The 26,071-nt window shown below is 45.7% G+C and overlaps 1 protein-coding gene, 2 long non-coding RNA genes and 1 pseudogene across 16 annotated transcripts in view; 1 reads left to right on the top strand and 3 right to left on the bottom strand.

Annotated features, from left to right (window-relative positions):
- The window catches only part of IP6K1 (inositol hexakisphosphate kinase 1), an 81,282-nt gene that overhangs the window by 12,638 nt on the left and 42,573 nt on the right, over positions 1-26,071 (top strand). For 2 of the 13 annotated variants that reach the window (XM_077990632.1, XM_077990628.1), the window contains exons 2-3: positions 5,019-5,140; positions 8,920-9,056. The gene's annotated coding sequence lies outside the window, so the exon portion shown is untranslated. 13 annotated transcript variants of the gene reach the window in all.
- Positions 1-26,071, bottom strand: part of LOC144339199 (uncharacterized) — a 42,750-nt gene that overhangs the window by 3,686 nt on the left and 12,993 nt on the right. The gene's annotated exons all lie outside the window — the stretch shown is intronic.
- LOC144339180 (PHD finger-like domain-containing protein 5A) lies at positions 7,364-9,009 on the bottom strand (annotated as a pseudogene). The gene is made up of 2 exons (XR_013413936.1): positions 8,629-9,009; positions 7,364-8,286 (listed from the first exon to the last, which is right to left on the bottom strand). The product of XR_013413936.1 is annotated as a PHD finger-like domain-containing protein 5A (transcript).
- Positions 12,069-14,217, bottom strand: LOC144339192 (uncharacterized). Its single transcript, XR_013413951.1, has 2 exons — positions 13,080-14,217; positions 12,069-12,305 (listed from the first exon to the last, which is right to left on the bottom strand). It is a non-coding gene; the product is annotated as an uncharacterized LOC144339192 (long non-coding RNA).

Genomic DNA, 26,071 nt, shown 5'->3' with positions numbered 1-26,071 from the left:
CAAGATTGTGCCATTGCACTCCAGCCTGGGCGACGAGCTAGACTCCATCTCAAAAAAAAAAAAAAAAAAGTAGACTTTCCATCCACTGTTCTTTATCTTTGCATAATTTATCTGTAAACTTTAGTATTTTTTTTTTTTTGAGATGGAGTCTCGCTCTGTCACCCAGGCTGGAGTGCAGTGGCCTGATCTCAGGTCACTGCAAGCTCCGCCTCCCGGGTTTACACCATTCTCCTGCCTCAGCCTCCCAAGTAGCTGGGACTACAGGCGCCGGCCACCGTGCCCTGCTAGTTTTTTGTATTTTTTTAGTAGAGACGGGGTGTCACCATGTTAGCCAGGATGGTCTCGATCTCCTGACCTCGTGATCCGCCTGTCTCGGCCTCCCAAAGTGCTGGGATTACAGGCTTGAGCTACTGCGCCCGGCAAACTTTAGTACTTTTAATTACTTAATTTTTTTTTGAGACAGGTCTTAGTCTGTTGCCCAGCTGGAGTGCAGTGGCTCGATCGTAGCTCACTGCAGCCTCGAACTCCTGGGCTTAGGTGATTCTCCTGCCTCAGCCTCCAGAATAGCTTGAACTACAGGTGGGCACTACTGTGCTCAGCTAATTCTTAATTTTAATTTTTTTTTTTTAAATGGACACGGAGTCTTGCTTGTTGCCCAGGCTGGCCTCTAGCTCCTTGGTTGGAGTGATCCTCCCACCTCAGCCTCCCAAAATGCTGGATTACGGATGTGAGTCACCTTGCCTGGCCAATTTCAGGACTTTTTCACACTGTGCAGACTGTGGAGATCCTGCACTGAAATCAGGAACTACTACAGGCTTATGGGATGAGATCTGATGTCCTAATGTGGCATTTAAGGCGATATAGTCCAGCTGACTCCAGCCTACCTCCTCAGGGTTTATCCTAATCCCCACTAACCAAATGGTTTGCTAAACATTCCATATGTACTCTTTCTTTACACAAATCCTCTCATGGCTGAATCCAGTGACCTATGGCCTGTGGAGATGACCTTTTCCTTCAGCTTCTCTCTTGTCCATAGTCCAGCTCCATTTCTACCTACCTCTTTATGAAATGTCCCCAAAACATTTCAGCTCCTGGGGATATATTCCATACTCTTCGAACTGCAGTGGCATTATTGCCCTGAAACAAATATCAAAATAGTATTTGCTCTTTTAAGAATAATTTATTAGGCCAGCACAGTGGTTCATGCCTGTAATCCCAGCACTTTGGGAAGCCAAGGCAGGTGGATCACCTGAGGCCAGGAATTAGAGACCAGCCTGGCCAACATGGTGAAACCCTGTCTCTACTGAAAATACAAAAAATTAGCCGGGTGTGGTGGCGGGCGCCTGTAATCCCAGCTACTTGGGAGATTGAAGCAGTAGAATCACTTGAACCCGGGAGGCCGAGGTTGCAGTGAGCCGAGATTGCACCATTGCACTCCAGCCTGGGCAACAAGAGCGAAAGTCCGTCTAAAAAAAAAAAATATATATATATATATATATATATATATATATATTTTGTTTGTTTGTTTGTTTGTTTCCTCTGGTAGGGCCTAATCCTTTTCTGACAGGGACTGTATTTTACACTTCTTGTGTCTTTTTGCACCTGTAGATGAGGACCAAATATTTATAAATATGTACTAGATTTGTGTGAGTTGGAAACACCTTTTGTAATTAAACAGGGAAATAGAAGGGAGTGGGCGAGTAGAAATAGAGATTTGGTGGCTGTGAATTTCTACCTCCACCCTGCCTTGCCTTGAAGTGTGTTTTATAGAGGCAGGGCTGTCCCTTAGTGCTGCAGAACAGAGACAGAACTTGCTCAAAGGGCAGAACTAAGGCCTAAAAAGAGCCCTTCCTTGTTAAAATGCCAGTTTTCTAGGAAAACATTTCTGTGAATATGGCACTGGATGCAAACATTCTTAGGCCCTTTTCTTTGCTGGGTCTTGATCTCACTGCCTCCTTGGGCTGCTGTAAATGGCAGTGTTTGCTGCCTGACCTCCTCCTGGTGCAGCCCTGACACTATAAGGAACAGTGATGGGCAGAGTTGGGGAACGACTGCACAGTACACTCCATTTCTGACTTGGAACAAGGAAGCAGTCCGGCATTTTGTGTCTTTGTGGCTGTGGATCTGTGCTTTTGCACTGATTTTTAAATATAGGTTTTCATTTCTCCTACTGTAGCAGAATTTAAGCAATAGATTCTGGGTAGGAAAGCCTAAGACTCTGTGTGTGTGTGTGTGTGTGTGTGTGTGTGTGTATGAAAGATGATAAAGACTCTCAGGTCTGCTACTGTGGTTTGAAGTTGCATTTATTTAGAAGACATAACAAATGAGCTTTCATGGGAACATGTGTTCACTTCAGTGCTGGATCTCTGTTAGGAACATTGTTTTGTTGAGTGCCTAGAAAATCTGCTGATCTCTTTTGTAAAATTTTATTTGTGGGTTTAGCTTATTTATTCCTGTCTCATTATATAAAAGGAGGGCAGGGTAGGGGAGCAGGTCTAGGACTGGACTCTTTTCAAGTCTAAAATTCGATGTTAATGAATAAGAACACCTTATAAATACATAAAAATCTAGGTGTAGGCCAGGTACCATGGCTCATGCCCGTAATTCCAGAACTTTTGGAGGTTGAAGCAGGCAAATTGCTTGAGCCCAGGAGTTTGAGACCAGCCTGGGCAACATAGTGAGACCCCGTCTACACACACACACACACACACACACACACACACACAAATGTAAAATTAAACGAGCATGGTGGCATGCCCCTGTATTCCTGGCTACTTGGGAGGCGGAGGTGGGAGAATTGCTTGAGCCCAGGGGTTGAAGCTGCAGTGAGCCATCATTGTGCCACTGCATTCCTGCCTGGATGACAGAAACAAGACCCTGTCTCTAAAGAGAAAAGAAAAGAAAAATTTGGGTGTATTATGATTGAATGAAAAATTATTAAACAACTTACTCTGTAATAAAAAAATCAGATGATGTCATATGTTGATGGAAATATGGGGAAATTAGAGACCTCATACACTGTTGGTGGGAATGTCAAGTGGGCCACTTGGGAAAACAGTCTTTATATGGTTAAACATAGAGTTACCATATGACCCAGCAATCTCCCTCCTGGCTGTCTACCCAAGAGAAGTGAAAACAAATGTTCACACAAAAACTTGTGCACAAATGTTTATGGCAGCGTTATTCATAATAACCAAGAGGAGAAGCAACCCAAGTGTCCATCAACTGACAGATAAAATGTGGTATATACATTCAAGGGAACATTATTCTGCAATAAAAAGGAGCAAAGTGCTGATACATGTTACAACATGGATGAATCTTGAAAGCATGTTAAGTGAAAGAAGTCAGATGGAGAAGTTCACATTTATATGATTTCATTTATGTGAAATATCCAGAATAGACGATTCTATAGAAACAAAGTAGATTAGTGATTGCTTAGGGCTTAGAGGTAGTTGTGGGGGATAGAGAAAATGATAGCTTAAGGGTATGGGATTTCTTTTTGAGATGATTAAAACATTCTAAAATTGTGGTGATGGTTGCTCCTATCTCTGAATATCTTATACTTAAAATCATTGAATTGTACACCTTAATGGGTGAATTGTATGTTGTGTGAATAATAATAAAGCTGTTAATGTATTGGCTGGACATGGTGGCTCATCCCTGTAATCCTTGCACTTTGGGAGGCTGAGGCAGTAGGATCACTTGAGCCCAGGGGTTCGAGACCAGCTCTGGAAACATAGTGAGACCCCATCGATACAAAAAATAAAAAAATTAGCCGGGCATGGTGGTGCGTGGCTGTAACCCCAGCTACTGAGGAGTCTTAAGATGGGAGGATCGCTTGAGTCTGGGAGTTTGAAGCTGCAGTAAGCTATGGTTGGGCCATTGCACTTCAGCCTGGGTGACGGAGTAGGACCCTATCTTTTTTTCTCTTGAGACGAAGTCTCGTTTTGTCACCCAGGCTGGAGAGCAGAGGTGCGATCTCTGCTCACTACAACCTCTGCCTCCCAGGTTCGAGTGATTTTCCTGCCTCAGCCTCCCGAGCAGCTGGGATTACAGGCACCTATCACCATGCCCAGCTAATTTTTTGTATTTTTAGTAGAGACGAGGTTTCACGATGTTGACCAGGCTAGTCTTGACCTCCTGACCTCAAGCCATCTACCTGCCTTGGCCTCCCAAAGTGCCGGAATTACAGGCATGAGCCACCACACCTTGCTGAGACCCTGTCTTTTTTTTTTTTTTTTTTTGAGACAGAATCTCACTCTTGTTGCTCAGGCTGGAGTGCAGTGGCGCGATCTCGGCTCACTGCAGCCTCCGCCTCCCGGGTTCAAGCGATTCTCCTGCCTCAGCCTCCTGAGTAGCTGGGATTTACGGGCACGTACCACTACGCTCAGCTAATTTTTGTATTTTTAGTACAGATGGGGTATCACCATGTTGGCCAGGATGGTCTTGATCTCCTGACCTTGTGATCCACCCGCCTTGGCCTTCCAAAGTGCTGGGATTACAGGCGTGAGCCACCATGCCCAGCCAAGAGACCCTGTCTTAAAAAAAAAGTCATTTCACTGTTTTTTTTTTTTTTTTTTTTTTTTTTTTTTTGAGACGGAGTCTCGCTCTGTCGCCCAGGCTGGAGTGCAGTGGCTGGATCTCAGCTCACTGCAAGCTCCGCCTCCCGGGTTCACGCCATTCTCCGGCCTCAGCCTCCCGAGTAGCTGGGACTACAGGCGCCCGCCACCGCGCCCGGCTAGTTTTTTGTATTTTTTAGTAGAGACGGGGTTTCACCGTGTTAGCCAGGATGGTCTCGATCTCCTGACCTCGTGATCCGCCCGTCTCGGCCTCCCAAAGTGCTGGGATTACAGGCTTGAGCCACCGCGCCCGGCCCATTTCACTGTTAAAGAAAATCCCCTGCACACCAGAAATGGCCAGCTGATCTCTGATCTTTGATCTTTATGCTTTATCATTGTTTTTAAAGAAATTTCCAACTTTATTGAGGTATAATTTTTTTTTCTTTCTTTTGTTTTGAGATGGAGTCTCGCTCTGTCGCCCAGGCTCGAGTGCAGTGGCACGATCTCCGCTCACTGCAACCTCCACCTCCCGGGTTCAAGTGATTCTCCTGCTTCAGCCTCCCGAGTAGCTGGGACTACAGGTGTGTGCTACCACGCCCGGCTAATTTTTTGTATTTTTAGTAGAGAGGGGGTTTCACTGTGTTAGCCAGGATGGTTTCAATCTCCTGACCTCGTGATCCACCCACCTTGGCCTCCCAAAGTGATGGGATAACAGGCCTGAGCCACCAAACTCGGCATTTTTTTTTTTTTTTTTTTTGAGATGGAGTCTCGCTCTGTTGCCAGGCTGGAGTGCAGTGGCTAGATCTCAGCTCACTGCTCACTGCAACGTCTACCTTCCAGATTCAAGCAATTCTGCTGCCTCAGCCTCCCAAGTAGCTGAGACTACAGGCACATGCCACCATGCGCAGCTAATTTTTGTATTTTTAGTAGAGATGGGGTTTCACCATGTTGTCCAGGATGATTTTGAACTCCTGACCTCAGGCGATCCACCCACTTCGGCCTCCCAAAGTGTTGGGATTACAGGCGTGAACCACTGCGCCTGGCCCAACAGATGTTTATTTCACTTCAGTGAAAAGATTTCTTTTTTTGGAGACAGAGTCTTGCTCTGTCGCCCTGGCAGGGGTGTACTGGTGCCATCTTGGCTCACTGCAACCTCCGCCTCCTGCGTTCAAGTGATTTTTGTGCCTCAGCCTCCAGAGTAGCAGGGATTACAGGCATGTGCCACCACAATGGACTGATATTTGTATTTTTTTAGTAGAGATGGGGTTTTGCCATGTTGACCAGGCTTGTCTTGAACTCCTGACCTCAAGTGATCCACCCACCTTGGCCTCCCCAAGTGCTGGAATTACAGGCATGAGCCACTGTGCCTGGCCCAGTGAAAAGATGTCAGTTAGTTGTAGAAGGTACTCCTATTTCCCTTTCCAGTCAACCCCAGCCTGCTTCCTTGGACACAGACAGGTGCTGATATTTCTATCACTGTAGATTAAATTTGCGATTCTTAGAAGTTTCCAAAATGGAATTGTAATTATACAGTTGATCCTCATTATTCACGGAGTTTGTATTTTCAAGTTTGCAAACCTGCTAAAATTTACTTGTAACCCCAAAATCAATACTTTTGGTGCTTTTGCTATCATTTATAGATATGCACAGAGTGACAAAAATTTTGAGTTGTGTGTTCCCAGCTGAGGTTAGACAAGGCAACATGCTGCTGTCTTCTTTTCAATTACCATATTGTAAATAAGTGTCCTTTTCTTGGTCTATTTAGTACTATGGTTTTTTTTGGCATTTATTTGCTTTTTTTTTCTGAGACTGAGTCTTGCCCTGTCACCCAGGCTGGAGTACGGTGTTGCTATCTCGGCTCACTGCAACCTCTGCCTACCAGGTTCAAGTAATTTTCCTGCCTTAGCCTTGCTTGTGGTTGGGATTACAGACATGCATCACCATGCCTGGCTAATTTTTGTATTTTTAGTAGAGATGAAGTTTCACCATGTTGTCCAGGCTGGTCTTGAGCTCCTGGCCTCAAGTGATCCGCCCATCTCGGCCTCCCAAAGTGCTGGGATTACATTCGTAAGCCACTGCAGCTGGCCTGATTTGCTTTTTGTTGGTGATTTTTAATGGTTGTTTTCATTTTTGTTTATCTTTTTTTTTTTTTTTTTTGAGACGGAGTCTTGCTCTGTCACCCAGGCTGGAGTGCAGTGGCCGGATCTCAGCTCACTGCAAGCTCCGCCTCCTGGGTTCACGCCATTCTCCTGCCTCAGCCTCCCGAGTAGCTGGGACTACAGGCGCCTGCCACCTCGCCCGGCTAAGTTTTTGTATTTTTAGTAGAGACGGGGTTTCACTGTGTTACCCAGGATGGTCTCGATCTCCTGACCTCGTGATCCGCCCGTCTCGGCCTCCCAGAGTGCTGGGATTACAGGCTTGAGCCACCGCGCCCGGCCCATTTTTGTTTATCTTACCAGAAAATAAACACCAACTTTATTAATGTAATAGCAACAGAAAGGATTTCCAGTTTCTCAGAAGGAAAATAACATGACAATAGTGCAAGTGTTAAAAGAGTAAATGGCTACATTTCTTGTTCTGATAGCTTCCCACCACACACCAAAGGTTCTTCAAGGACAGCTGCCACTGGAGCTGCTGCAAGAACATGTTTTTCACTGAGTGTAGCTTCACGGTCAGCTCCTCAAGCAGAAGACTAAAATATTATTTCTTGGAAGATCTTGGTTGAGGGAGAACATATCAATATGGAGAACAGATCTTTGCTTCTCAAATTCAAGAAAAACCATTAACTAATCTATCAATTTTTTTTTTTTTTTCTTTTTTGAGACGGAGTCTCGCTCTGCCGTTCAGGCTGTAGTGTAGTGGCCGGATCTCAGCTCACTGCAAGCTCCGCCTCCCGGGTTTACGCCATTCTCCTGCCTCAGCCTCCCGAGTAGCTGGGACTACAGGCGCCCGCCACCACGCCCGGCTAGTTTTTTGTATTTTTTAGTAGAGATGGGGTTTCACCGTGTTAGTCAGGATGGTCTCGATCTCCTGACCTCGTGATCCGCCCGTCTCGGCCTCCCAAAGTGCTGGGATTACAGGCTTGAGCCACCGCGCCCGGCCAATTTTTTTTTTTTTTTTTGAGACAGAGTCTCACTCTGTCGCCCAGGCCGGAGTGCAGTGGCGCGGTCTTGGCTCACTGCAAGCTCCGCCTCCTGGGTTCACACCGTTCTGCCTCAGCCTCCCAAGTAGCTGGAACTACAGGCGCCCGCCGCCATGCCCGGCTAATTTTTTTTGTATTTTTTTTAATAGAGACGGGGTTTCACCATGTTAGCCAGGATTGTCTCGATCTCTTGACCTCGTGATCCACCCGCCTCGGCCTCCCAAAGTGCTGGGATTACAGGCGTGAGCCACCGCACCTGGCCTGACTAATCTATCAGGTTTTCTCCAATACAGTGTGCCAGAGTGCTCTGTGAAGAATCGTTTTCCATCCCTACCACGTGTCTGGGTGAAGGGAGAGGAGGGGTGGCAAGCTGCCAGTACACTGGCAGGCACTCCTGGTGATGCTCTGGGCTCTGCTCCCTTTCTGCTGGTAGTAGTAGGCATCTTTTCTAGCCTCTGCAGCAGCTTGATATTGCGGGGAGGAAAGGTCCACCCACTAATCACCTCTTCTTGAAGCTGTATTTTTTGTGTTCATAGAAGAGGTCTGTCTTAGAGCTCCCCAAATTGACAATCTTTGGGCAGCCATCTCTTTTTTGTTGTTGTTGTTGTTGTTGTTGTTTTGTTTTGTTTTTTTTTTTGTTTTTTTGAGACGGAGTCTCGCTCTGTCGCCCAGCCCAGGCTGGAGTGCAGTGGCGCGATCTCGGCTCACTGCAAGCTCCGCCTCCCGGGTTCACGCCATTCTCCTGCCTCAGCCTCCCGAGTAGCTGGGACTACAGGTGCCCACAACCGCGCCCGGCTAATTTTTTGTAATTTTTAGTAGAGACGGGGTTTCACCGTGGTCTCGATCTCCTGACCTTGTGATCCGCCTGCCTCGGCCTCCCAAAGTGCTGGGATTACAGGTGTGAGCCACCGCGCCCGGCAGGGCAGCCATCTCTATCCTTCTCCTGGATGGTACGCTCCTTACAATAATAGGCACCGGATACCCCAGGGCCCCCACAGATCACACAGCACCCCAGTAAGATACGTAGTTACAGTCATCACATACGCGTACCAGAGTGCAGGGACACAAATCACACATTTGCTGTCACATTTTTCACACAATCTTCCAATGACAACACCAGCCTGCTTGCGGCAAAAGATCAAATCAGGATGATGTTTAGCCATAGTTCCCAATGAAGCCGGCCACCGGAAGCCTGTTTTTTTATTTTTTTTGAGACAGCTTACAGGTATTAGCCACTGCACCTGGCCTTGTTGGTGATTTTGATGCTTAAAATGGCCCCCAAATGTCGTATTGAAGTGCTGCCTGGTGTTTCTAAGCACAAGAAGGCTTTGATTACCTTACAACGAATGTGTTAGGTAAGTTTTGTTCAGGCTTGAGTTGTAATGCTGTCGACTATGAGTTCAGTGTTAATGAATCAGTAATTTATATTAAATAAGGTGTCTTTAAACAGAAACATACCTAAAAGGTTTTATATTGTATGTGTGTAGATCTGGAAGGTTATATATTGATTGGTTGATGAAAATATGACTAGATCATCTTCCCCTGGTTAACAGTTTATTAAAAAAAAAAAGGAAATGTGACCAGAGGCTTACAGGAATTTAAACATTTATTTTGTCTAGGTGCAGTGACTCAGTGTTCAGTAACTCATTGTACACAGTGACTTTATAAAACATAATTACCATCAGTAATGAGAACTGACTGTATAGTCGCTTGTGTCAGAGCCCTAGCTAAGTGTTCTAGGCTTTAATGTCTGGGAGCCACAGGCAGTGCTTTTGTTGATAAGTATTCATCCCTTAAATTCCCTCTCCCATTAAAAGTCATTTCCACAGCTCACCTATTATGCGTAGCTCAGTTTGTAATATTTCATTGTTTCACCATTAACTTCTTGGGCTATGCTGACTTTCGGTTCTCTGAAGGCAAGAGAACAAATTTTTGTTTTCTTAGTAATAATGTACTACATGGTCTTACTCTGTAGGTACTCAATATGTATTTGATCATGTAAGTACATAAAAAAAATTTTTTTTTTTGCACATTTAAATTTAATGGTCCCTGACTGATTTGGAGACTTTATAGTTGCAATTCGGACAAAAAATTGGTTTGGTGGTGAGTATTCCGTTTGTGTGTGTGTGTGTGTGTGTGTGTGTGTGTGTGTGTGTGTGTGTGTGTTAGAGAGAGTCTTGCTATGTTACCCATGCTGGTCTTGAATTCCTGGGCTCAAGTGATCCTGCTGCCTCAGCCTCCCATGTGTACCACGATGCCTAGCTAGTGAATATTCTGAAACTTATTTATAAAGACTTATGCTCAACTAGAAGATGTTGTATGGACCAGGGCCAAGCAGCATAGTAGGCAGGATATACCTAGGCTATTTTGGTTTCCTTTTTTTGGTACTTTACCTGAAGACAGTGCAGCAAAAATTAAAGTGGGTTCATTAGCATAGAAAATATAATGAATATTAAAAAGCTGCTTCTCTGTTTGGGAAGATGTATTATGAAATATGTGGCTATCTTTTTTTTTTCTTTCTTTGAGACAGAGTCTCGCTCTGTTGCCCAGGCTGGAGTGCAGTGGCGCGATCTCTGCTTACTGGCTCACTGCAGGCTCTGCCTCCCGGGTTCATGCCATTCTCCTGCCTCAGCCTTCCAAGTAGCTGGGACTATAGGTGCCTGCCACCACACCCGGCTAATTTTTTTTGTTTGTTTGTTTGTTTGTTTTTTTGAGACAGAGTCTCGCTCTGTCACCCAGGGTGGAGTGCAGTGGCGCGATCTCGGCTCACTGCAAGCTCTGCCGCCTCCTGGGTTCACACCATTCTCCTGCCTCAGCCTCCTGAGAAGCTGGGACTACAGGCGCCCGCCACCACGCCTGGCTAATTTTTTTTTGTATTTTTAGTAGAGACGGGGTTTCACCATGTGTGCCAGGATGGTCTCGATCTCCTGACCTCGTGATCCGCCCGCCTCGGCCTCCCAAAGTGCTGGGATTACAGGCGTGAGCCACCGCGTCCGGCCAATTTTTTGTATTTTTAGTAGAGACGGGGTTTCACCACGTTAGCCAGGATGGTCTCGATCTCCTGACCTCATAATCCGCCTGCCTCCGCCTCCCAAAGTGCTGGGATTACAGGCGTGAGCCACCGCACCCAGCCAATATGTGACTATCTTATATATTTTGCATGTATCTCCAAAATAAGTGCTGACCTTTGTGCCAGGGAGCCAATACTAAGTTTGAGTAATTTCATGAAGCAGAGTGTACCAGGCAGGACCAGTTGGACCCTTAAACATATTAACTTGACTGTTTACAGTATTACTTTTCATTGGTAGAATTGGGACTATATAAAGAATTATTAATTGGCCAGCTGCAATGGCTCATGCCTGTAATTATAGCACTTTGAGAGGCTGAGGCAGGAGGATCAGTTGAACTTAGAAGTTCAAAACGGGACCGGGCGTGGTGGCTCAAGCCTGTAATCCCAGCAGTTTGAGAGGCCGAGATGGGCGGATCACGAGGTCAGGAGATCGAGACCATCCTGGCTAACACGGTGAAACCCCGTCTCTACTAAAAAAAAAATACAAAAAACTAGCCGGGCGTGGTGGCGGGCGCCTGTAGTCCCAGCTACTCTGGAGGCTGAGGCCAGAGAATGGCGTGGACCCGGGAGGCGGAACTTGCAGTGAGCTAAGATTTGGCCACTGCACTCCAGCCTGGGCAACAGAGCGAGACTCCGTCTCAAAAAAAAAAAAAAAAAAAGTTCAAAAGCTGCCGGGTGCGGTGGCTCATGCCTGTAATCGCAACATTTTGGGAGGCCGAGGCGGGCAGATCACGAGGTCAGGAGATCAAGACTATCCTGGCTAACACGGTGAAACTCCATCTCTATTAAAAATACAAAAAAAAAAAAAGAAAAAAAAAATAGCTGGTCGTGCTGGCAAATGCCTGTAGTCCCAGCTACTTGGGAGGCTGAGGCAGGAGAACGGCTTGAACCCGGGAGGCGGAGCTTGCAATGAACCGAGATTGCGCCACCGCACTTCAGCCTGGGCGCTGGGCGACAGAGTGAAAAAAAAAAAAAAGCCAGATGTGGTGGTGGGCGCCTGTCGTCTCAGCTACTTGGGAAACCGAGGCAGGAGAATCTCTTGAACCCAGGCGACGGAGATTGCAGTGAGCCGAGATCATGCCACTGCACTCTAGTCTGGGCGACAGAGTGAGACTTCATCTCATAAATAAATAAATAAATAATGAGAGGTTTTCAGTTTTGATGAAGTTTGATCTATCAATAATTTCTGTTATGATTATTGCTTTCTATGTCCTAAGTGTCTGGGGATACCTTGCCTACCTCTAAGTGTTGGACATTTCTAGCAAGACTTGAAGTCAGGTAGTGTAAGTCATGTAACTTTATTTTTTTTGAGACAGGGTCTGGTTCTTGTCACCCAGGCTGGAGTGCAGTGGCACGATCTCCGCTCACTAGAGCCTCCACTTCTTGGGCTCAAGCTGTTCTCCCAGGTGAGCTCTGCCCACCTTGGCCTCCCAAAGTGCTGGGATTATAGGTGTGAGCCACCATGCCCAGCCTAACTTTATTTTTTGTGTTTTCACCTAAAAGCATTATAGTTTTAGCTTTTATATTTTGGTCTCTGAGTCATTTTAAGTTAATTTTTGTTATTATGTGAGATTGGAGCTGGTATTTATTTTTCCCCCACATAGATAACTGATTGTTCCATTACTAGCAACATTTGTTGAAAAGACTTGTGTAGGCCGGGCGCGGTGGCTCAAGCCTGTAATCCCAGAACTTTGGGAGGCCGAGGCGGGTGGATCACGAGGTCAGGAGATCGAGACTATCCTGGCTAACACGGTGAAACCCCGTCTCTACTAAAAATACAAAAAATTAGCCGGGCGTGGTAGCGGGCGCCTGTAGTCCCAGCTACTTAGGAGGCTGAGGCGGGAGAATGGCGTGAACCAAGGGGGCGGAGCTTGCAGTGAGCCGAGATCGCGCCACTGCACTCCAGCCTGGGAGACACAGCGAGACTCCGTCTCAAAAAAAAAAAAAAAAAAAAGAAAAGACTTGTGTATTATCTATTGCTCTGTAACAAATTTTTCAAAAATTAGCAATTTAAAACAGCAAAAAGTTATTACCTCAGTTTCTGAGGGCTAGGAATTCAGAAGTGGCCCAGGCTGGAGTGCAGTGGTGTGATCACAGCTTACTGCAGCCCTGGCCTCCTGGGCTTGAGTGATCTTCCCAGCTCAGCCTCCCAAGTAGCTGGAACTATAGGCATGCACCACCATGCGGGGCTAATTTTTCCTATGTTTTTGTAGATATGGGGTCTCACTTTGTTGCCCAGGCTGGTTTTGAACTCCAGGGCTCAAGTGATCTTTCCCTGTTGGCCTCCCAAGGTGTTGGGATTATAGGCCTGAGCCACCGTGCTTGGCTTAGAGGATCTGTGTTCAAGATGACTTATTCGTAAAGCTCTTTGCAGGAGGCCTCAGTTCCATGTGGTTTATCTCTACCCAGGGCTCTTTTTTTTTTTTTTTTTAAATTTTATCCTACTTTCAAGCTAACAAGTTATACCCAGGGCTCTTTGAGTTTCCTCATGGCATGCAGTTATCTCCTCCAGAAATGATCTAAGACAAACTAAGGAAGAAACCATGATGCTTCTTATGACCTAGTCATACACTATCACTTCTGCCATGTTCTTTTCATTAGAATGAGTCACTAAGTCTAGCCTGTACTCAAGGAGTCTAGCTTGTACTCAAGGAGAGAGGAGGATTTCACTTTTTAGAGGGAAGTATGTAAAAAAAATTGATATAGTTTAAAACCACCAAAATTGTCTCGTCCCATTGGTTTGCTTTGGTACTTTTGTCGAAAAACAATTGACTGTTATATCCTGATTTGTTGCTGGCAAAAAACCCACGAACAATTGACTCTGTAGATATGGGCCTGTTTCTGAAATCTGTGTTCTGTTCCATTGATCTATTTGTTTATCCGTATGCCAGTACCCCACTACTGCAGCTTTATAGCAAGTCTTGACATCAGTCAGTGTAAATAATCCAACTTTATTGTTTATCAAGATTTATTTGAATATTATAATTTCTTTTTACTACCGTATAAATTTTAGAATTAGCTTGTCAATTTCTGTAAAAAAGTCTGCTGGCATTATGGTTGCGATTCTATTGAATTTATAGATTCACTTGGGGAGAATTGACATCTTAACTGTATTGAGTCTTATCCATGTGCTGTATGTGGCATATTTCTTGATTTATGCATTCTTTAATATTTTGCTACATTATTTGATTGTTTTTAGTGTAGAGTTCTTTCACATTTTGTTAAATTTGACCCAAGACATTTGGTTTTTTTGATGCTATTGTAAATGAAATTTTTAAATTGTAGTAAATATACATAAGAAAATGTAGAATTTTAACTATTTTGAAGGGTATGTTGCAGTGATATTAAATATATTCACAATGCTGTTTTGAGAACTACTTTCATCATGCCAAATAGAAACTCTACCCGTTATATGGTAACACCCGATTCTCACCTCCCCCAGCCCCTTGTACGCTCTTAATAATTTTCTTTTTGTCTCGATGAATTTGCCTGTTTTGTTTTCGAGACTCAATCTCACTCTGTCACCAAGGCTGGAGTGCAGTGGCCCAGTCTCAGCTCACTGCAACCTCCGCCTCCCGGGTTTTTTTTTTTTTTTGAGACGGAGTCTTGCTCTGTCGCCCGGGCTGGAGTGCAGTGGCGGGATCTCAGCTCACTGCAAGCTCCGCCTCCCGGGTTTATGCCATTCTCCTGCCTCAGCCTCCCGAGTAGCTGGGACTACAGGCGCCTGCCACCTCGCCCGGCTAGTTTTTTGTATTTTTTAGTAGAGACGGGGTTTCACCATGTTAGCCAGGATGGTCTCGATCTCCTGACCTCGTGATCCGCCCGTCTCAGCCTCCCAAAGTGCTGGGATTACAGGCTTGAGCCACCGCGCCCGGCCCGCCTCCCGGGTTTAAGTGATTCTCCTGCCTCAGCCTCCCAAGTAGCTGGGATTACAGGTGCCCGCCACCACACCTGACTAATTTTTGTATTTTTAGTGAAGACAGGGTTTCACTATGTTGGCCAGGTCGATCTTGAACTCCTGACCTCAAGTGATCCGCCTGCCTCACCCTCCCAAAGTGCTGGAATTACAAGCTTAAGCCACCGTGCCCCGCCCTGTTTTATTTTATGTAAGTAGAATTATAATTATACAATTTTTTCCCTTTTGTGCCTGGCTTATTTCACTTAGCACAATGTTTTCAAGATTCATCCATGTTGTGACATGCATCAGAATTTCATTTCTTTTTAAGGCTGAATAATATTTCACTGTATGTATACATGACATATCTTTATCCATTTATCTGTTGATGGACATGGGTCATAGACACCATTTGGTTATTGTGAATAATGCTCTGAACATTGGTGTATGAATATCTGTTTTGGATTCCTCCTTTCAGTTCTTTTGGGTATAGACCTAAAAGTGGAATTGTTGAATCATATGGTAATTCTATGTTTAACTTTTTGAGGAATTGCCATACTGTCTTCTTTACATTTTCACCAGCAGTGCACAAGTGTTACAATTTCTTCATATCCTTGCCAACACTTATTTTCTATTTTTTTAATTTTTAATTTTTAATTTTTTTATAACTTGGGTGTGAAGTAGTTTCTCATTGTGGCTTTGATTTGCATTTCCCTAATGACTAATGATGTTGAGCATCTTTTTGCATATTTTTTGGCCATTTGTAAATCTTTAGAGAATTGTCTAAGACCTTTGCCCATTTATGAATTGGGTTATTTTTGTTGTTGTTGAGTTATACAAGTACTTCATATGTTCTATATGTTAATCCTTTATCAGATGTATGATCTGCAAATATTTTCTGCCATTCCGTGGGTGGTGTTTTCACTCTTTTTAAATTAATTGATCAATTTTTTAGAATAGAGATGGGATCTCACGATATTGCTTAGGGTGGTCTCAAACTCTTGGGCTTAAGTGATCCACCTGCATCAGCCTCCCAAAGTGTTGAGATTACAGGTATGAGCCACTGCACCCAGACTAATTTTATTTTTTTAAGTTATTATTACTATTATTATTATTATTATTTTTGAGATGGAGTCTCACTGTGTTGCCCAGCCTGGAGTGCAGTGGCACGATCTCTGCTCACCACAAATTCCGCCTCCCGGTTCAAGCAATTCTCCTGTTTCAGCCCCCCGAGTACCTGGGATTACAGGCACATGCCACCACAACCAGCTACTTTTTTGTATTTTTAGTAGAGATGGGGTTTCACCATGTTAGCCACGCTGGTCTTGAACTCCTGACCTCAGGTGATCTGCCCACTCAGCCTCCCAAAGTGTTGGGATTACAGGCATGAGCCACCGTGCCTGACCAATTATTATTATTTTTTGAGACAGGGTCTCACCCTGTCACCCAGGCTGGAATGAGTGGTATGAATGTAGCTCACTGCAGCCTCAAATTCCTGGGCTCAAGTGACTGCCTACCTGCCTCAACCTTCCAAGTAGCCGAGACTACTGGTATGAGCCAGTGCAACTCAGCTGATTTGTTTAAAAATGAAAAAGTTTTTTTGCAGAGATGGAATCTTGTTATGTTGCCCAGGCTGGTCTCAAACTGAGCTTAAGCAATCCTCTTGCCATGGTTTCCCAAAATTGTAGGATTTCAGGCCCTTGGATTGATTTCTTTTTTCTTTTCTTTTTTCTTTTCTTTCCTTTTTTCTTTTTTTTTTTTTTTTAAGGCGGAGTCTCGCTCTGTGGCCCACGCTGGAGTGCAGTGGCCGGATCTCAGCTCACTGCAAGCTCCACCTCCCGGGTTTACGCCATTCTCCTGCCTCAGCCTCCCGAGTAGCTGGGACTACAGGCGCCCGCCACCTCGCCCGGCTAGTTTTTTGTATTTTTTAGTAGAGACGGGGTTTCACCATGTTAGCCAGGATGGTCTCGATCTCCTGACCTCGTGATCCGCCCGTCTCGGCCTCCCAAAGAGCTGGGATTACAGGCTTGAGCCACTGCGCCCGGCCATCTTTTATTTTTTCTTTTCTCTTCTCTTTTCTTCTCTCTTTTCCTTTTCTTTTTTCCCCCTCCCCTCCCCAACGGAGTCTTGCTCTTGTCACCCAGGCTGGAGTGCAATGGCACAATCTTGGCTCACTGCAACCTCCACCTCCCGGGTTCAGGTGATTCTCCTGCCTTAGCCTCCTGAGTAGCTGGGATTACAGGCGCCCACCACGCCCAGCTAATTTTTGTATTTTTAGTAGAGACAAGGTTTTGCCATGTTGGCCAGGCTGGTCTCGAACTCCTGACCTAGTGATCTGCCCGCCTCGACCTCCCAAAGTGCTGGGATTACAGGCGTGAGCCACTGTGCCTGGCCGATTTCTTTCTTTTCTCTTTTTTTTTCAAGATGGAGTCTCGTTCTGTCACCCAGGCTGGAGTGCAGTGGCGTGATCTTGGCTCACTGCAACCTCTGCCTCCTGGGTTCAAGCAATTCTCCTGCCTCAGCCTCCTGAGTAGCTGGGATTACAGGTGCCCACCACCACACCCAACTGGTGTTTATATTTTTAGTAGAGACGGGATTTTACCAGCTTGGCCAGACTGGTCTCGAACTCCTGACTCAAGTGATCCACCTGCCTCAGCCTCCCAAAGTGCTGAGATTACAGGTGTGAGCCACCATGCCTGGCCTTTTTTTTTTTTTTTAGAGTTTCGCTCTTGTCATCCAGGCTGGAGTGCAGTGGCTCGATCTCAGCTCACTGCAGACTTGATCTCTTGGACTCGAGTGATCCTCCCACCTCCGCCAGACTCCTGAGATCCTGGGACTACAGGCACCTGCCACCACACCCAGCTATTTTTTGTGTGTGTTTTTTTTTTGAGATGGAGTCTCGCTCTGTAGCCCAGGCTGGAGTGCAGTGGCGCAATCGCGGCTCACAGCAAGCTCCGCCTCCTGGGTTTAAGCCATTCTGCTTCAGCCTGCCAAGTAGCTGGGACTACAGGTGCCCGCCACCACGCCCGGCTAATTTTTTGTATTTTTAGTAGAGATGGGGTTTCACCATGTTAGCCAGGATGGTCTTGATCTCCTGAGCTCATGATCTGCCCACCTTGGCCTCCCAAAGTGTTGGGATTATAGGCGTGAGCCATTGCGCCTGGCCTTTAGATATGGGGTTTCGCTGTGTTGCCCAGTCTGGTCTTGAACTCCTGGCCTCAAGTGACTGACCTGCCCCAGCCTCCCATAGTGCTGGGATTACAGGTGTGAGCCACAGTGCCTGGCCAATGTAGATTTTCACATAGTTGTATGTATCAGTTGACTATTAAGTGGTATGTGAAAAAGAGATAAATGATAAACCAAAGGTACAGTGACAGTGGCCTTTTTTTTTTTTTTTTTTTTTTTTAAGATGAGTCTCGCTCTGTTGCCAGGCTGGAGTGCAGTGGTGCCATCTCGGCTCACTGCAACCTCTGATTCCCATGTTCAAGTGATTCTCCTGCCTCAGCCTCCCGAGTAGCTGGGATTACAGGCACGTGCCACCACGCCCAGCTAATTTTTTTTTTTTTTAGTAGAGACAGGATTTCACCATGTTGGCCAGGATGGTCTCCATCTTCTGACCTCGTGATCCGCCCGCCTCGGCCTCCCAAAGTGCTGGGATTACAGGCATGAGCCACCGCGTCCTGCCTACAGTGGCTTTTAAGTTTACTTATGTAGTTACCCTTACCAGTGTTCTATATTTTTTCTTTTTAGCTACTGTCTAGTGTCCTTTCATTTTAGCCTGAAGGACTCCCTTTAGCGTTTCTTGTAGCTCTGGTCTAGTAGTTAGCAACTCCCTTAGTTTTTGTTTATCTGGAAATGTCTTAATTTCTCTTTCATTTTTGGTAGGATGGTATTTTCAGATGTAGAATTCTTGGTTGACAGTATTTTCCTTTAGGACTTTCATATGTTATCCTACTGCCTTTTGGAGGTTTCTGAGGAGAAATGTGCTGTTAATCTCATTTAGGAGCTTTTATATTTGAGGCACCAGTTTTCTCTTGCTGCTTTAAATATTTGTTCTTGTCTTTTGGTTTCAATAGTTTCATAACATGTTTTTGTTTTGTAATGTGTCTCATATGGGTCTCTTTGAGTTTATCCTATTTGGGTTCATTGGGATTCTTTTTTTTTTTTTCAAGAGAGAGTTTCACTCTGTCGCCCAGGCTAGAGTGCAGTGGTGCAATCTCGGCTCACTGCAACCTCCACCTCCCAAGCTCAAGTGATTCTTATGTCTCAGCCTTCCTAGTGGCTGCGATCACAGGTGCACACTACCACGCCAGGCTAATTTTTGTATTTGTAGTAGACATGGGGTTGTGCCATGTTGGCCAGGCTGGTCTCAAACTCCCAACCTCAAGTGATCTGCTTGCCTTGGCCTCCCAAAGTGCTGGCATTACAGGCGTGAGCCACCACGCCTGGACTTCATTGGGGTTCTTGAATGTATATAGTTGACTCTTGTACAGTGTGGGGGTTGGGGTGTCAACTCCCCACAGAGTCAAAAATCTGCATGTAACTTCTGACTCCCTCAGAGCTTAATTACTAGTAGCCTACTGTTGACTGGAAGCCTCACTGATAACATACACAATCAGTATATAATTTGTGTGTTGTATATATTTTTAAATTTTTTTCTTTTTAGAGACAGGGTCTTGCTTCATTGCCCGGGCTGGAGTGCAGTGGTACAATCATAACTCACTGCAGCATTGAACTCCTGAAATCAAGCAATCCTCCCACCTCAGCCTCCTGAGTAGCTGAGATTATAGGTGTTTGTCACCACCACTGGCTATTTTTTTTTTTCTTTCGTAGAGATGGGGTCTCACTATGTTGCTCACGCTGGTTTCAAACTCCTGGGCTCAAGTGATCCTCTCACATTCACCTCCCAGTGTTGCAATTACAGGTGTGAGCCACCGCACCCAGTAGCTATAGGGTTTTCATAAATACCCTTTATTAAGTGAGGAAGTTTCCCTCTATCTTTAGTTTGTTGAGAGGTTTTTTTTTTTTTTTTTTTTTTTTAGAGACAGTCTTGCTCTGTTGCCCACACTGGAGTGCAGTGGCGCGATCTTGACTCACTGCAATCTTTGCCTCCCGGGTTCCAGCAATTCTGCTGCCTCAGCCTCCCAAGTAGCTGGGACTACAGGTGCCCGCCACCTTGCCTGGCTAATTTTTTGTATTTTTAGTAGAGACGGGGTTTCACCGTGTTAGCCAGGATGGTCTCAATCTCCTGACCTCGTGATCCACCCGCCTCAGCCTCCCAAAGTGCTGGGATTACAGGCGTGAGCCACTGCATCTGGCCGAGGTATTCTTTCTATATATCATTGGAATTATTTTGCTAAAAAAATTTTGAAAATTTTTGTGTCTATATTCATGAAGGATATTGTTCTATAATCTTTTTTCTTATTTATTTTGGTAAGGTTCTTTTTTAGGTTTTGTTATTAGAAATAATTGACCTTGGCCAGGCATGGTGGCTCACGCCTATAATCCCAGCACTTTGGGAGGCTGAGGCAAGTGGATCACTTGAGGTCAGGAGTTCGAGACCAGTCTGGCCAACATGGTGAAACCCCGTCTCTACTAAAAATACACAAATTAGCTGGGCGTGGTTGCGTGCTCCTGTAATCCCAGCTACTCAGGAGGCTGAGGCAGGAGAATCACTTGAACCTGGGAGACAGAGGCTGCAGTGAGCTGAGATTGTGCCACTGCACTCCAGCCTGGGTCACAGAGTAAGATTATGTCTCAAAAAAAAAAAAAAAAAAAAACCAATAAATGACCTTGTAAAACAAGTTGGGAACTACTCTCTTTCTGTTTTCTGAAAAAAACTTAAGTAAGATTGATATTTCTTTCTTAAAAGTTTGATAGAATTCACTAATGAAACCTAGTCTGGAGTTTTCTTCGTGGAAAAATTTTTGATAGCAAATTCAGTTTTCTTAATAGATACAGAACTATTCAGATTATTATTATTTGTTTTTCTTTTTTGAGATAGCGTCTCGCTCTTTTGCCCCAGCTGGAGTGCAGTGTTACGGTCTTGGCCCACTGTAACCTCCATCTCCTGGGTTCAAGTGATTCTTCTGCCTCAGCCTCCCAAGTAGGGCAAGTAGCTGTGATTACAGGCGCCCACCACCACGCCGGCTAATTTTTGTATTTTTAGTAGAGATGGGGTTTCACCATGTTGGCAAGGATGGTCTCAATCTCCTGACCTCATGGGCCGCGTGCCTCAGCCTCCCAAAGTGCTGGGACTACAGGCGTGAGCCACCACACCCGGCCTGTTCTTTCTTAAAGATGCTCGTGGCCTTGCCTGTAATCCCAGCACTTTGGGAGGCTGAGGCGGGTGGATCACTTGAGTACAGGAGTTTGAGACCAGTCTGGGCCACTTGATGAAATCCTGTCTCTACAAAAAATACAAAAATTAGCTGGGCACGGTGGTGCATGCCTGTAGTTTTAGTTACTCTCAGGGCTGAGCTGGGAGGATCGTTTGAGCCCAGGAAGCAGAGATTACAGTGAGCCAAGATTGTGCCAGGGCACTCCAGCCTGGGCAACAGCGAGACCCCATCTCACCAAAAAAATAAATAAAAGAGAGAGAGACAGGGTTTCACTCTGTCGCCCAGGCTGGAGTGCAGTGGTGCAGTCATGGCTTACTGTAACCTCAAACTCCTGGTCTTAAATAATCTTGGTGCCTCAGCCTCCAAACTGGGACTGCATGTACCACCATGCCTGCCTAATTTTCATATTTTCTGTAGAGACAGGGTCTTGCTTTGTTGACCAGGCTGCTCTTGAACTCCTGGCCTCAAGTCATCCTCCTGCCTTGATCTCCCGAAATGGTGGGTTTACAGGTGCGAGCCACCATACCTGGCCTTTTTCGAACTGGTTAATGAGAACCTAGGTCATTAATTTTTTGTTTTGTTTTGTTTTTTGAGACGGAGTCTTGCTCTGTCGCCCAGGCTGGAGTGCAGTGACACGATATCGGCTCACTGCAAGCTCCGCCTCCCGGGTTCACGCCATTCTCCTGCCTCAGCCTCCCAAGTAGCTGGGACTACAGGTGCCTGCCACTGCGCCCGGCTAATGTTTTGTATTTTTAGTAGAGACGGGGTTTCACCATGGTCTTGATCTCCTGTCCTCGTGATCCGCCTGCCTTGGCCTCCCAAAGTGCTTGGATTACAGGAGTGAGCCACCGCGCCCCGCCAGGTCACTAATTTTTTTTTTTTTTTTTTTTTTGAGATGGAGTCTCGCTCTGCCGCCCAGGCTGGAGTGCAGTGGCCGGATCTCAGCTCACTGCAAGCTCCGCCTCCCGGGTTCCCGCCATTCTCCTGCCTCAGCCTCCCCAGTAGCTGGGACTACAGGCGCCCGCCACCTCGCCCGGCTAGTTTTTTGTATTTTTTAGTAGAGACGGGGTTTCACCATGTTAGCCAGGATGGTCTCGATCTCCCGACCTCGTGATCCGCCCGTCTCGGCCTCCCAAAGTGCTGGGATTACAGGCTTGAGCCACCGCGCCCGGCCCAGGTCACTAATTTTATAGTTGTTTTTTTTTTTGGAGACAGAGTCTCGCTCTGTTGCCAGGCTGGAGTGCAGTGGCGCAATCCCTACTCACTGCAACCTCTGCGTCCTGGGTTCAAGTGATTCTCCTGCCTCAGCCTCCCGAGTAGCTGGGACTGCAGGCGCCCACCACCATGCCTGGCTAATTTTTTATATTTTTAGTAGAGATGGGGTTTCACCATGTTGGCCAGGATGGTCTTGATCTCTTGACCTCGTGATCCAGTCGCCTTGGCCTCTCAAAGTGCTGGGATTTTAGGTGTGAGCCACCTCGTCTGGCCAATTTTATAGGTTTTTTGTAATACTCTTCAGACTTTAAAACGTTAGCATTGCTTTAGCTGCGTCAGTATAGCATATATTTGAAAAATGTTTTTTCATATATTACCTCAGTCTGAGAAGTAGATAATCTCAAATCTGTTGACAGGGAATATAGGTGAGGCATATTGAAGGGTACATAATTTGTTAATTGTGCCATTGATTTTTTCACATGGTTTCTGACTCCCAGAATCCTGAGAGCTCTGCATGTTCAGGCTGTTTAATTCCTGATGTCACATGAGAGTCAGGAAAGAAAGTTGAGGGAGTGGAGAAGTTTGGAGAAGTTTGGAAACTTCTCTTAAGGAAGTATCTTTGGAACCACCTCTCCGCTTTTTGCTTTTCACTTTTTTTTTTTTTGAGACGGAGTCTCACTTTGTTGCCGAGGCAGCTCACTGCAACCTCTGCCTCCCGGGTTCAAGTGATTCTCCTGCCTCAGCCTCCTGAGTAGCTGGGATTACAGGCGCCTGCCACCGTGCCTGACTGATTTTTGTATTTTTAGTAAAGATGGGGTTTCACCATGTTAACCAGACTGGTCTTGAACTCCTGACCTCAAGTGATCTGCCCGCCTCGGCCTCCCAAAGGGTTGGGATTACAGGCTTGAGCCACTGTGTCCAGCTTCCACCTGTCTGCTTTTCTAAGTTGGGAAGTTGTTGATGGGTTTGTGTAGGTGAAGGTTAGTCCCCATCTCTGGAATTATGGGTTGTCTATGAGGTAGACAAGTGCTTTTCTAATATTTAAAGTACTTAAAAGTAATAATTAGGCTGGCCATGGTGGCTCAGGCCTGTAATTGCAGCACTTTGGGAGGCCAAGGTAGGAGGATCGCCTGAAGCTGGGAGATGGAGACCAGCGTGGGCAATAAAGTGAGACCTCATCTCTACAAAAAAAGAAAAGGAAAATAGCTGGGTGTGGTAGCACATGCCTGCAGTCCCAGCCACTCAGGAGGCTGAGGTGGGAAGGATCGCCGGAGCCCAAGAATTCAAGTTGTAGTAACCCGTGATTGTCCCACTGCATTTCATCCTGGGTGACAGAGTGAGCCCTGTCTCAAAAGAAAGAAAGAAAAAAACATTAATTCTGGTATTTCACTAGAGGGTTGGAAGACAGCTGGAATCTAATCTGCTTGAAGCAGTCAAACCTGATCGCATTTTGTGAGGCATCATGCTGGTTGTTCACCTCTTCTGTTACAGGTTTTCTTCACATATTTACTTCACATAGTCTCTACATGATGGATGTTCAAATAGATGGTCATTATGTTGCCTCCAGGATGTGTGGTGTCTGAAAGAGGGAGTTCTTGTAGAGTTTGTGCCCTGAAATCTCCTTACACTGTTTTCTAAATGTCTAACTATGTAAGAAATATGTTGTGTGGCCCTTGAGATGGAGGTCCAGTAGGAACACAGGATGCCAGGAACTTGGTCCTTGGAGGAGAGAACTGGAGCTGGTCCCTGGCCATAAGTGGGAGTAACAGCACATTATCTCAAAAGAATAAAACTCATTGGAGCTGTATTTTGTTTTGCCTTAGTCTCTAACTGCAGCTGAATACATCTCAGTGTCTGTGTCTGAAGAATTTCATCTTTGACTATATTTTCAGATAATCTTCAGAGTAGTATAAGCATCAAGGCATTTAAATGATTTCACCCCCAAAGGAAGAGTCTTCCAGATTTTAGCCATGTCTGATTTTTAGATGTATATTGCCTCTTGGTGCCTCTCAGAATTCCGTGATTTAAAACCCCTTTGGAGTCCTAACAGTTTTGTGATGTCACTGAGATACCATAGAAAGACAGAAGGTATTTCTTTTTTTTTAAAATTGTTTATTTATCAAGAGAAACTATTTGCTAGCCCACATATTCATGTTTCATAGTTCAGGAACACAGGTTAGTGACAAAACTAATAGGTAATTCAACCCAAAGAAACTGTTTTTTTTTTTTTTTTTGACGGAGTCTTGCTTTGTCACCCAGGCTGGATCTTAGCTCACTGTAACCTCCGCCTCCTGGGTTCAAGCGGTTCTCCTGCCTCAGCCTCCCGGAGTAGCTGGGATTACAGGCATGCGCCACCACATCGGCTGTATTTGTATTTTTAGGAGAGACGAGGTTTCACCATGTTGGCCAGACTGATATCAAACTCCTGACCTCAGGTGATCCGCCTGCCTCAGCCTCCCAAAGGGTTGGGATTATAGGCATGAGCCATTACACCTGGCCAAAGAAACTTCTTTTTTTTTTGAGACAGAGTCTCGCTTTGTCGCCCAGGCTGGAGTGCAGTGGCGCGATCTCGGCTCACTGCAAGCTCCGCCTCCCAGGTTCCCGCCATTCTCCTGCCTCAGCCTCGGAGTAGCTGGGACTACAGGCGCCCGCCACCACGCCCGGCTAATTTTTGTATTTTTAGTAGAGACAGGGTTTCACTGTGTTAGCAGGATGGTCTCGATCTCCTGAGCTCGTGATCCTCCCGCCTCGGCCTCCCAAAGTGCTGGGATTACAGGTGTGAGCCACCGCGCCTGGACAAGAAACTTCTTATATTCCAAAATCACTGTGCACTCTGAAAGATACCAGATTTTCTCATCTAAAATTCTTTCATGAAGTCATAATTTCTGTAGAAATCTGGGTATGCCTTCTTTCTTGTTTCAGCCACAGCAAATTTACAGAGAACTACAGCTCCCCAGGGTACAACGAATGCTCCAACAATACGAAACTGCAGACGTGCCATGGTAGTTACTGTGCTTGGTATGTCAGCTTCATTACCAGTGTCCTTCCTGGCTGATGGAGAAATGGATGGCCAGCAGCTGTTTCATAGTTGCATAATTCCTTACTCTGGAGAGTCTGGAGAGTTTTCTTGTTTTAAGCTAGTAACCTTTTTTTTTTTGAGATGGAGTCTTGCTCTGTTGCCCAGGCTGGAATGCAGTGGCGCAATCTCAGCTCATTGCAACCTCCACCTCCCAGGCTCAAGCGATTCCTCTGCTTCAGCCTCTCAAGTAACTGGGACTACAGGTGCCCACCACCACGCCTAGCTAATATTTTGTATTTTTAGTAGAGACGGGGTTTCACCGTGTTGGCCAGGATGGTCTTGATCTCCTGACATTGTGATCCGCCCGCCTTGGCCTCCCAGAGTGCTGAAATTACAGGCGTAAGCCACTGCGCCCAGCTACTAGTAACCATTTTTGATAGGGGGTCCTAAATAAAGCCCCTAGGTAATCTAAAAAGGTCAATGCTGTGACAAGAGCTTTGGTTTCACCTTTCCTAGATGTAGGAAATTTTATTTCCATGTTTTCCCTCTTTTAATAGGACAAATGTGAATATTGCTAATATAAGGTAGTAGATTTGTACCTAGGATGAACTCCATGTATAAAACCGGCGTTATAGCCGGCGCGGTGGCTCACGCCTGTAATCCCCGCACTTTGGGACGCCGAGGCGGGCAGATCATGAGGTCAGGAGATCAACACCATCCTGGCTAACAAGGTGAAACCCCATCTCTACTAAAAATACAAAAATTGAGCCAGGCGTGGTGGCAGCCGCCTGTATTCCCAGCTACTTGGGAGGCTGAGGCAGGAGAATGGC

This window comes from Macaca mulatta, chromosome 2, assembly GCF_049350105.2.
Source record: "Macaca mulatta isolate MMU2019108-1 chromosome 2, T2T-MMU8v2.0, whole genome shotgun sequence".
Taxonomy (NCBI): domain Eukaryota; kingdom Metazoa; phylum Chordata; class Mammalia; order Primates; family Cercopithecidae; genus Macaca; species Macaca mulatta.
The sequence above is the reverse complement of the archived record's forward strand: the minus strand, read 5'-3'. Positions and strand labels throughout refer to the sequence as shown.